At 40.4% G+C, this 12612-nt stretch overlaps 1 pseudogene across 1 annotated transcript in view; it reads right to left on the bottom strand.

Moving 5' to 3' along the window:
- The window catches only part of LOC146808618 (immunoglobulin superfamily member 1-like), a 364489-nt pseudogene that overhangs the window by 78090 nt on the left and 273787 nt on the right, over nucleotides 1-12612 (bottom strand). Inside the window, exon 7 of the transcript XR_014967581.1 lies at nucleotides 1900-2196. The product of XR_014967581.1 is annotated as an immunoglobulin superfamily member 1-like (transcript). The remainder of the gene's footprint in view (nucleotides 1-1899; nucleotides 2197-12612) is intronic.

Genomic DNA, 12612 nt, shown 5'->3' with positions numbered 1-12612 from the left:
GTGTGACTACAGAGCTTTCAAATGCTGCAAGAGTCCTTTTCCTAAGTTCCCAGCTGATCTCAGGTAATCTGTACCAATTGGACCTGACCTGGACCCGACTATGGGTGAGTCTTGAACCCCAAGTGCTGTTTCTGAGGTCCTGGGACCCTTGGCTGTGTCTACCTGGATTTCTCCTACCACTCTGGAAAACCTGGGACTTAAAAACTTTATACACTTCCAGACCCTTGGAGGACTGGGACAAACCACCAAGCCTATCTGAATAAGATGTGACCTCGCTGGGTTCAGAAATCAGGTTTCTCCGCAGCAGCAACTCGGATTTAGCAGACCCTCGGCAAGAAGGATTCCGGCCTCATGGAGCTCAGCATCCGAGAAATCTGCAGCCTTTTCCCGCTGAGGGATTCTGAGCTCTGCAAAAAAGACATTGGGCCGGATTTAGATTTCGGCAGACGGGTTACTCTATCACAACAGTGATGGATATCACCAGTCTGTCGAAATATACATCCCATAATATCCTATGGGATTTATATTTTTAGTGGACGGGCTATCAACAACCATTGTGATGGAGTCGCCCGTCTGACAAAATCTAAATGAGGTCCTAAGTCAGAAGGTATCAATCTCAGCCAGTGAAGGCGACAGAAGTATCTGACTGACGAGAGGACTTCCTTGGGCACAAAGTTTGAAATTCTCCTGCTCTGAACTTTTCTCACCAAAGCCAATGACTTCAGCAGTACCTCACCCAATGTCTATCTGAATTCATAAGGTTCATAAGGATTTCTTAAGGACTAAGGGCCCGATTTAAATGTTGGTGGTTAGCGTACTCCTTCACAGTGGCAGCTGAATGTGTTTACCACCAACATTATGGTCTGCCCACCGATTTCAAAAGCGGGCGGACAATAGTTTGACGCGGAGACTACTCTGTCTCAACTGTGGTCAAACTTCTCTGATGGCCAGATGTATTAAGGGTCATCAGAGACCTGGCTACATGTCCATTCCCCCAGTTAGGATGGGTGGACATAGAACTATTTTTTTACTGCCTGTCACCTCCATGCAAACCCTGACAGTAAGACAGTAAGGGGCAGTAAAAGAACAGTAATGACGCTCTCCCCAAGAGAGATGACTCCCGTGGGGAGGGGGGCATTTTTGTTTTCAATTTTAAACACAAAAACCCACTTTGGGTTGAAAACCAAAAGTTGGAATCTTTGCTGTGCGGCTCCGTCATGTTTTGTCAGAGCTGTAGGGCGATGCCTTCACAGGAACCCCTTTGAAGGTGCTTCTTGTAAATGCTAAAAATGTCTGCCGACCCAAAAAACAATTCTAAATATGGCAGTCATAACCTCCGCCAGGGCAATGGAGTCATTTACTCAGTTGCTCTGACGGAAAATGGCCCAACCACCAAGAATTAAATCGGGCCCCAAGTCTCAAGATAAAACCTCTGACTGAGTCAGACCTTTGTTGGTGTATCTGACCAGGGATCAAGCTCCAGCCTTAAATTGTGCCTAGACTCTGTATACTTCGACCATGGACTATTATTGGTGCTTTGCACTTTTTGCCACTATTTTTACTTAAAACCATGAAAATTAATATCTCCCGTTCTCCTTATTGGACTTTTCTCATTTCTGTGTCATTTTGTTAAATGCACTTGACTCTATTTGATACACTGAAGTTGTATTTTTATTATATTTGACTGTTTTGGTACCTCTAAATATTTTGCACTTTTTCTGTAAGTTAAGTTTGTCTGTCCTGTGCCACAGCTACCAGAGGTTGAAACCCTTGACTGAACATAATGGGATAGTGCATGTATTACTTGTGGGGACTCAGTCCACCCCAACTAATACAACAGTTTCTCACACCAAGTATACCCTAATATTTTATACATGTTTATTGAAAAAGACAGCTCACCCTGTACTGTAATCTGCACACCGGCACTCGAGGGGGAACGCAGCTTTCGTCCGCGAGCATCCAGCTCATGATAGCAGGAGAAGTTCTTCCCATTGGACTCCCGCGCCAGCGTCACATGGAGTGAGTACGCGCTCCGCGCCATGCTGGTATTGTGTAGGATCTCACTGTGGCCTGCAGTAAAGTGTGCAGTGAGGTTCAGGTGCCTGCTGCGTGGCAAGCACTGCAAGGTCACAGTATCCCCGTGAGTCGCCAGCCCATCCAAGGGCAGCAGTGTGAGGACTGGTGGCAGCAGAGGTTCTGAAACCGGAAAAGAGATGTTAAAAGGTTCGCCATGTACTCCCCATGACACAAAAACAGAGGTAAGAAGACATCAAAAGGTACAAACATTTCAGTGCATTGAAAATGGAGCCTTTTGGAAGCATAGCCAGTCTGCAGAGCCCACCACTCTCTGTTATTAAAGGGTCTCCCTTGCTCCCTCAAAGCCACCCTGCTGTGGATGGTGACAGATTATCATCTGAAATAAAGACTTGATCTGAACTTCCTCCAGTGTAAACTGGGAACCCGTTGGATTGTGAAACAAGGTCCATTTATGTAACACATATTGTCACTTGCTCATTCAATAGACTACATTGTTACTCAACTTCACAGCACTCATTTAAATGACCTTAAAATGAAGACACATTGAATGAAACCCTCACGTATTCTAGGTTGGGATTGGCAGCAACCAAAATTCTTCTCATGGTCAAGTCACAAGCAAACCATAAATTAATCTGTGATCAATTTTCGGGTAACTTGGCACAGAGCGATCAGGCAATGTGTAAAGTATTTGTGTAGCACTTCAAACAGGAGCCTCCAAAGAGTTAGAAAAATAGTAAATGTTTAATAAATAAAACAAGACCAGAACAACAAGAATTCAATTACAAGGACCAGAGATATTCAATTTTTTAAAGATTTTAGCAAATTAATGTGTAAAGTGCCAACTGTGGATATCTAGTCACGCCTTACCGGCAGGAAGTCCCAAGTTCAGGCCACCTGCAATGGAGTGCAGATCAGCGACAGGCACCAGCTAGGCCTGCTTAGCAAAGTACCTTTAATCCTGGTTTGTAAAGTGTTGTGAGGATCAGCGTCAAAATCATGGCGCAGCCGAAGTGATGCATCGGTTCTGAGATGCAACAAGACTGTGATACGAGTCCCAGCTGTGTTGTCATTGAAGATCCCGGTCATGAGAGCTTGAAATGCAAAGTCCGGAGACGGGGATGCATCGCACAGTAAGGGCAATGTGTTGATTCCGAGGAGCTGCGAGGCTGCGATGCAAATTGGCATAGCCGCTAAAGCTGTTGTCGATGAGAGATGCGAAAGCCTTTGCCGAAGAAGAGTCACACAGCAGCGGTTCTGATGCGGCACTGGGCTACGATACAATGCAGGGTTCTTGGTAACAGTTCCAATTCATGCAGCAGCGGCGATGCATCGGTTCTTCTCGGGGTAGTGCCACGCAGCAGAGGAGAGGTGTCAGTTCCTCTGGATCCACAGAGGCTGGCAGAGCACCTTAGGAACACTCCCAAGGGTCCAAGAATGAGGTGGCATCACTTGGCATGGTAGACTCACAGATGACAGAGTCCAGGTGCAGGAGCAAGGTTTTTGGAGCCTTCTGTCCTTGAAGCTCAAGTCAGGAGGTCAACCAACTAGCCCTTCCAGTCACTCTGGAGTTCTGGGTTCAAGAGATGTAGGTCCAGTACTTCTCCTCCCGGCAGAAGGGCAGTAGACCAGCAGGGCAGCAGTCCAGCAGCAGCCCTTCATCCTGGCATAGTATCCACAGGTCCAGAGAGTGTTGAAGTGGTGGTGTCTGTGGTCTAGTATTTATACCCTTTTGTGCCTTGGAGTGGGTTCAAAGTTTCCAGAGGTTTCCCCAGGCATCCTGCCTTCCTTGTTCAGGCTCCAGATTAATTACAAGGGGTATACAGCCCTCTGTGTGGAGGCAGGGCACAGCCTACTCAATAGTAACTGGGGATGTGCCCAGCTCCTCTCTCCCATCCTGCCAATACCGGCTCATCCAGGCACACCTAAGCTCTCCATTGTGTGAGGCTGTCTAGGAGGACTACATAAAGCCCAGCTGTCAGCTACAGCAAGGCATGTGACTCAAGTACAGGCTCGAGCCACTAAATGGCTAAGGCAGGAAAATGCCATTTTCAAAAATTGTAATCTAAAATCAGACTTCACCATGAGTTAGGATTTTTCATTACCATTCCAAACACAACAAACACAAAGGGATTATCTATTCCCTTTTGGAAATTACAGCTAATTAAACGTAATAAGGCATCTCCAATGTTTGTCTGTGGAAGAGGTAGGCCTTGCAGTAGTGAAAAAACGAACGTAAGTTTTTCACTACCAGGCCATGTAAAACTTAAAAGAACATGTCCTACCTTTACCATACTCTGCCCCCTGCCATCTGGGCTATCCAGGTCCTAGCCTAGGGGAGACATTTATAGGAAGGGAAGGTTTGGGCCTGGCAAAGGTTTATTTTGCCAGGTTGCCATGGCAGTTCAACTGCACATACAGAATCCAATGGCAGGTCTGAGACATGTTTAAAGGGCTACTTAATTTGGTGGCACAATAAATGCTACAGACCCACTGACAACAACTCCTGCCACAATCAAGTCGCAACCAGAATACTTCTACATTGGAATCATTTATTTTTTTGTATAACATTGATGAGCCTGAATTAAACTATAGAATCCAGTCCCCAGCCCTGAAGAGAAGCCCTTTTAACCAAAAGGGTTTAGAAACGCGTTGGCAACATTATCACCCACAGGGGAGCAGTTAGATCGCTAATATTTTATAGTATTGAGGAAAATTGTATTAAGTTTGTTGTTTGTCTCATGCTTAAACTGAAGTTACCCCCGTTGGCTGGTACCCTGATTTCTTTTCATAAGGTTATCTTACCAAACGTTAGTACTTGACTGGGAGCAGGTTTTATACGATTGTATGTAAATATTTTCCTTGTAAAATCATTTGTGAGTAGTACTAAATGCTCTTTGTTTTTCACTTGTCTGTGTATTAATTGTTATATTTTTTGTAAAATGTGAAGTGTTGTTTATTATTATTATTTATTAAATTTGTAATGCGCAGCAGCTACCCAAAGAGGGTTTCCTGGCGCAGAAAACAGATCCGAGACATAGATGAAAACATGCTAGCAGGTTATTTGTCAAAAAGCCACGTCTTCAAGGATTTGCGGAATTGAACATAGTCAGTTTCGTTGCGTAGGTGAGGGGCCCAGATAGGAAAAGGACCTTCCGCCCATCCGGGATAGTTTGATTTTGGGAGTGATAAATTTACCTTGGGTGGAGGAGCGGAGGTTTCGAGAGGGAAAGTAGGGACAGACCAGGGCTTGAAGATATTGCGGGGCATTTCCTATTTTAATTTTATGCGTATAGCTCAGGGCTTTGAACTTGACTCGGTTTTCCACCCTGAGCCAGTGTAAGTTTCGTAAATGACAGGAAATGGAGGAGGCTTTCGGGACCCGGCACAGAAGCCTGGCTGCAGAATTTTGCACCATCTGTAGTCTGCGGGTTACTTCTTTGTTAGAGCCCAAGTAAAGCACGTTTCCGTAGTCAAGCCTTGACGTAATCAAGGCATTGAACACGGTTTTCTGGGTGGACTCTGGTAGCATCCAGCAGATTTTTTTTTAACCATTTAAGAATGGTAAAACATGTAGCTGCTACTCTAACTGCGTGAGAATGCATGTTGAGCGAGTCATCAATAGTGATGCCCAGATTTCGAGCGTGGGGGGAGGGTTTGGGGAGAGCGCCCATTTCACAGGGCCAGTGTTGAGGACCCCAGAGATCCTTGTTTTTACCAAATACAAGGACCCCAGTTTTCTCTCCATTTAATTTGAGGTCGTTGTTTTGCATCCGTGATGCTATTTTGCTTAGACCCAGCTGCAGGGGTGAAGGATCATCTGCTAAAGGTCTTAGATACAAATTAAAAAGTAGAGGGCTGAGGATAGAGCCTTGAGGCACCCCATGGGTGAAAGAGTGAATCTCTGAGCGGGCTGTGCGTGAAAAAACTTGAAAGGTGTGGTTAGTGAGGAAAGAGGTGAGCCAATTCAGAGCTGAGCCGCGGATGCCCAGTGAACTAAGTTTTGATTAATACAGTATGAGACACCGTGTCAATGCGGCGCTCAGATCCAATAAGATAAGAGCCACGGTGTGTCCTGTATCCAGGTGGCGGCGTATGCTTTCCGTTACCCCTAGCAGGGTGGTTTCGGTGGAGAAGCCCGCTCTGAAGCCTGACTGGGAGGGATGAAGGAGTCTATGGGTTTCAACAAACTGAGTTAGCTGTGAACGGACATGCTTATCTCGAATTTTTGAGAAGGCAGGCAGTAAGGAGATTGGCCGATAGAGGGTAGGTCGGGGTCAGCATTTGCCTTTTTAAGGAGTGGGTGTATCATGGCATGTTTCCAGTCAGATGGGATAGTAGCTTCCTGCAGGGAGGCATTTAGAAGGTCCGTGATCGCGCGCAGCGAAGGTGGTTCCAGCTGCCTAAGCACAGAGATAGGAGGAGGGTCCTTGGGTGATCCTGATTTAATGTTGTTGAGGAGTTTTACTAGAGTGGCTGTATTTAACAGGGGCCAAGTATCCAAAAGGTTCTCGGACATATCGGGTGACTCAACTTGGTGGAGGTGTGTGTCGTCTGTTGAGAGTGGTGTGGGTAATGCGGAAGGGGGGGAGAGATTCTCGTCTTGCGCGAGCACAATGTCTTGGTATATTTTATCCACTTTATGGACAAAAAAGGAGGCCAGCGCCTCACATTTCTGTTTGTTGAGTGCTGGGGGCATAGCTTGGGTTTTGGAGCCAGCGAGCTCCTTGACCATATTAAAGAGCGTTTTAGAGCAGTTGAGGGCATCAGAGACGCTGGTGGAGACATAGTTGTTCTTCTCACTCTTGTAAAAAAATGAAAGACCGAAAGAAATGTTTGTTGAACAACAATAATGATTAAATGATTAGGGATCACTGACATAATATCGATTACCAAAATATCGACTACTTAAAATATCGTTGCTAAATTATCGACTACAATATTATCGACTCACCATACTTATTAAAGAAAATACAAAAATATCGAGTACACAATATCGTCTTAACAAAATATCGTATATCATTATATCGAATTTAAAAATATCGTTAACAAAATTATCGTCTACTCTTAAATGACTATGTAAATAACAAAATTATCGAAACCAAAAATATAGACAACCAAAATATAGAATATTTGACAATATCGACTATCTAAAAAACTATGAAGAAAATATACTTTAAGCACAACACATACATTAACATTGTAATACATAATAAAACACGTAAATAACATTAAAATTTTTGTTCAAACACATACATTTAAAAATAAACATTCCATAAACAAAATGAATACATTTCACTACATAAATAATTTTATAATTATTATACATGCATTAAACCACATTTAAAAATATCTTTAAATCATTTAATACTACAAATAAACAATGACTTACTACTAATAAGTTGCTAATTAGCGTTTCCCTTACAAGGAAACAAACAGCCAGAAAAGAAAAAAAAATTAAGGTGGACCAATGACATGCTCACATTTCAAATTAAACCAATGAAATGAAGCAACTAATTAATTGCACACTATAAAAAGACTACATTTCAACATCTCTTTCACACTACAAACTGAAAAGAAGAAATAAGACGAAACTCTACTCAACTGTTTCCTGAAAGAAGAATTACAGTCCAAAAGAAAATTTAACAACTACAGAAAGTAAGTTAAACTCTATTTATAAAGCAACTAATCTAGAATGCTACAGCTGAAACTATTTCTATAAATGAATGTACTACACTTCATTTAATTACATTCATTTCGCCTCTATAGATACCTTCTAAAAACACAGAAATATTTTGGACATCCCCACAACTCTAATATTAATCAATGTAAGTATTGTTTTACTTTTTCCTACCCACCTACAACTATTAATTAAAAAAATAATTCTAAAAAATATTTATTCCTTATTTGTCTCCTCTACAGAAAACCACTGAACCATCCAAAACTACCTTCTACGCAATCACCTACTGGACCAAAGAAATAAGTAAGTATATAAACCTCAATCATTAAACAGCCTAAAATACGCAGCCAGAATGTAACTTTCCCCTAAAAACAGTAGCACATTCAAAAAAATGTATCCAACTATTAACAAATTTTTTTCTCTTATCAACAGAAAATCTATCTCCAATATTAAACTGAAAGCTTGAAGTCAGCTAATTAACATCTTTCAACACATCAAATTATACATTGTAAGTATATTCACTAAAATGTAAATATATTTAAAATATCTATAACATTGTTTATATTTACAAAATATTTTTTCATCTCCCCTAGCATAATACAGAACAACATGACTGAAGGTGCTGAATTTATAACGTCTCAAAAAAATAAAATGTTGTTATGTTATATGGGTTATGTATATACACAAGAAAAGCAAAGTGGTCTGAAAATGTTTTGGAAATGTAGCAAATACTACTCAAACAAATGCTATGGTAGAGCTATTACAAAAGAAACCACTGTTCTTTCTGTAAAAGAACATAATCACCCCCCCAATATTACAGAGATAGAAGTTAGAAATGCTCTTGAAAACATTAAAGAAGCAAGTACTAGCACTGATAAACCCACCACCCAAATACTCAAAGAACAATTAATAAAAATACCACACCATGCATCAGCACAATTACCCCCAATTGATTGTTTAAAAAGAACTATAGCTAGACAAAAAAAACTAACTACCAAAACTTTACCTACCCCTAAAACATTTGAGACAGTAATCATTCCCCCAGAATTAAGCATAACTCACACTAATGAACCATTTATTTTTTTTGACAACAAATCTCCTGAGAAAAGAATAATTATGTTTGCTACTGCAAACAATTTAGTGAAATTACAACAATGTGACACTTGGATGATGGATGGAACTTTTAAAGTTTGTCCAAAACCATTTTACCAGCTGTACACAGTGCATGGATTGTACCAACATTCTAACATTCCATTCATCTATGCCCTCTTACCAAATAAACAGCAAACAACATACATAGAAATATTAACCAAAATTAAAGAAGAAACCAATAATTATTTCCCACAAAAAATAATTATTGATTTCGAATTAGCCATGATCAATTCAATACTAAAAAATTATCCACACACAGCAATCCAAGGTTGCTATTATCATTTTAACCAGAGTCTATGGAGACATCTGCAAAAGTCCACCCTAAGTGTACAATATGCTACAGATAGTACTTTTGCCTACCAGGTTAAAAAACTAATAGCACTAGCATACGTACCTGTAACAGATGTAGCAGAACACTATAATATTCTAATAGAAAGTCCCTATTACAAAAAGAACGAAGACAAATTAAGCCAACTCCTAGACTACTTTGAGGACACCTGGGTGGGAAGATTACATCGATCAGGACATAGAAGACAACCAAAGTTCCACATTCCTTGGTGGAATGTATACCTGAGTACCTTAAATAAACAATCCAAAACAAACAATAGTGTTGAAGGATGGCATAATGCCTTCCAAGCAACTACAAGCAGAGGGAAACCTACCCTACAAAAACTCCTGGAATCTCTACAAAAAGAACAAAGCTACCAAGAATTACGGATGCAACAATCTGTTACTCAAATAGGTCCTAAATTAACTAAACAAACCAAACAAATGTTTGATCTACTACAAAGTCAAGTAAACCTATACCCATCAACAAGTGGCCTAGACTACCTATAACTAATAGCCAAAAGCATTTTATAATTAACATACACACAGCTAATAAATGAAATAGGTCAATACAATAAACAATTGCAATCATATATTAATACTATATTTTCCTAAATAATATATAATTGTCAGATACATTTCATTTTCATATCGGAAATATATATGTACAATTAAATATTATTTCTGTAAATATAATATATATAACAATAAACTATAATAACATTTCCCACCCAAATTATAACAAAATATAACTTACCATTGATGTAGCCATACAAGATGAATTCCACCAAGTAAGACTCCTTCCATTTCTATGTCAATCCATAGTAATAATAAAAAATTTGCCCCACCAAAAATGAAAAAATCAACACATCCAATGTAAATCCATCCTCGACAAATCCAAAAACGTGAAACCCTCAAAAACCCGAAAAATAGGTCAAAATAGTAACAAACGCTCCTGGAAATCCCGGTGAAAAAAACAGTGTGATAACTTTATTAGTTTCATTAACTAAAACACACTGTAAAAAAAAAAAATTAATAACGTCTCTCTTTCCATCATAATATGCAAACCCTCAAAAACCCGAAAAGAAGTGAAAAATCAAAATAAACGCTCCATGAAATCCCGTAAAAAGTTAAAAAGTGTGTTAACAATATTACTTAAATCAAGTAACACACACTTTAAAAAAAAAAAACGCGTCTTGGTCTTCGAAAAAACATCGATCAACATTTACCTGAAAAACAGAACAAAACATACCCACCCACACAATCACACCCAAATACATTTAATAAATACAATTACATCATTTCAAAACAACACATATTTAATCACAATATTTACTTCGAAAACTACGTCACAACCAGTAAACAACCAGACGTAACTAAATCATTACTAACACGTCAAAAACACCCAAAACATTTTAAATTATCTATCAATACACTATAAACATCCTAACTACCCTAAACATAAGTATTTAATAACACTTAATACTTAAAACACCCCTTACCTTGCTCAACGCGACGCAGCTTCCAACCGCGAGCTTCCTCAGTCCAAAATGACCCAAAATAACATGAAGCGGTTACAAAATAATCCCATTCAAATGAAAATCCCTACTTAAATCAGTGTAAATACATTAAAACATTATAATCATATATAAATATAACATAAATGTATCTAAATTTTTTGAAAATTATTTTCTAATAAACAATACCTTAAAAAATTATATTCATAATAATTATAAATACATTATTATTATGATTATAATACAGTAATTTTTTTTCACAACTGTACAAACTATAATAAAATGTTTTTATTATTTAAAATTTATTGACAAAATGTACATGTTGCAAAACAATTTTTTTCATATAATTATAAAATATAAAAATTAATAATATTAACATTTCCTACAATAATATTATTAATCATCATTAAAAATACATAGCATAAAAATATACTTTTTGTCATGTACTAATTATGTACAACAACAAAATAAAAATGAAACAATATTCTTCAGAAATTAAATATGCAATGATTTTTTTTATGTATATAGCCAACAAAAACATTATTATATGAATACTGTAAGAATATGTTTATTTGCAAACAATGTTAAAAAGTAATAAATGTTATGTATGTTTTTTTGTAATTATCAATACTTCTGTTATAAAATGTGATAATATCAATACATTTTATTTTCCTTAAAACATTGCAAAAAGACACAAATGAATGCATATTTGCTGTATGTCTACTAATGTATACTCCATTCTGTAAATAAAAAAAAAATAATCTGTCTACTTTCTTCAACAAAAATAAATCTTATATAAAAATATAAAATGTGTCATTGGATTTCATAATTTATAACTCTCACATATTTAGGTGCCGATCACGATCCGGCAAAAACCGGGTACGAACCGTCGGACGGAGCACAATCTCCGGCCGACGCGTACCCGGTCGTCAATTTAAACAAACAAGGAATTACGATTCGCACGGGTACACCATTACCGTACGAATCGTAAAAAAGCCCGACCGAACAAAAAAACACCTACCAATGTTATCCGGGAAAGCGCAGACCTGACGTCGGGACGCTCGCAGCCAGCCATTCACGAACCAGGAATCACGATTCGCACCGACGTCACCCCGCACGGTGAAGATTCTGCGGCAGCCAAAAACTGCCGGGAAATCAGTACGACGCGAACAAGGACCACCAGTACGCGACGGACAGACGACGACGCGAACAAGGAGGACCAGTACGCGACGGACACACAGGACGACGTGACCAAGGAGGACCCGTACCCGACAGGACGACGCGATCAAGGAGGACCCGTACGCGACAGGACGACGCGAGCAAGGAGTACCAGTACGCGACGGACAGACATGGACCCGAACCTACGAGTCATCCCTGCCCTCATAGCAGTCCACCTGCTCTACAGGCACCGACGCAGACGCTGCAGAAGGTAAGAATAACTAAGGGAGGGGGGAAAGTGGGGTGGGGTGGGGGTGGCACGACCAGGGCAGGCCACAAAACAACCACATAAGTCACACATGGCCTGGACATACCTGACTCCCATGCCCTGGTCACCACGAGGGGGTGGGGGCGTGTCCTGATAAGCCAGCTACCGCCACAACGGAAGTCCGTCACCACGCGAACCGGCAACACAACCAGACAGGTACGTCCCGTACCCACGCCTGAAGAGCGTGGGTACGAGTCGTACCACGCCCACACACACGTCACCCCAACAATGGCGGGACGGATCGTACCCACGTGGCAAAGGCCTGGGCACGGCCCGCACAAGCATCACATAGCGTGGGGACGGATATGTACGGACCCTACCCCCACCCCGTATGCATGGAGCTTACCCCCCATGCCAACAGTGCAAGTACGACCCGTACCCTCACCCGCGTATGCATGGAGCGTACCCCCACCCCA

This window comes from Triturus cristatus, chromosome 8, assembly GCF_964204655.1.
Source record: "Triturus cristatus chromosome 8, aTriCri1.1, whole genome shotgun sequence".
NCBI lineage: Eukaryota > Metazoa > Chordata > Amphibia > Caudata > Salamandridae > Triturus > Triturus cristatus.
This window is presented reverse-complemented; position numbering and strand designations above follow the sequence as displayed.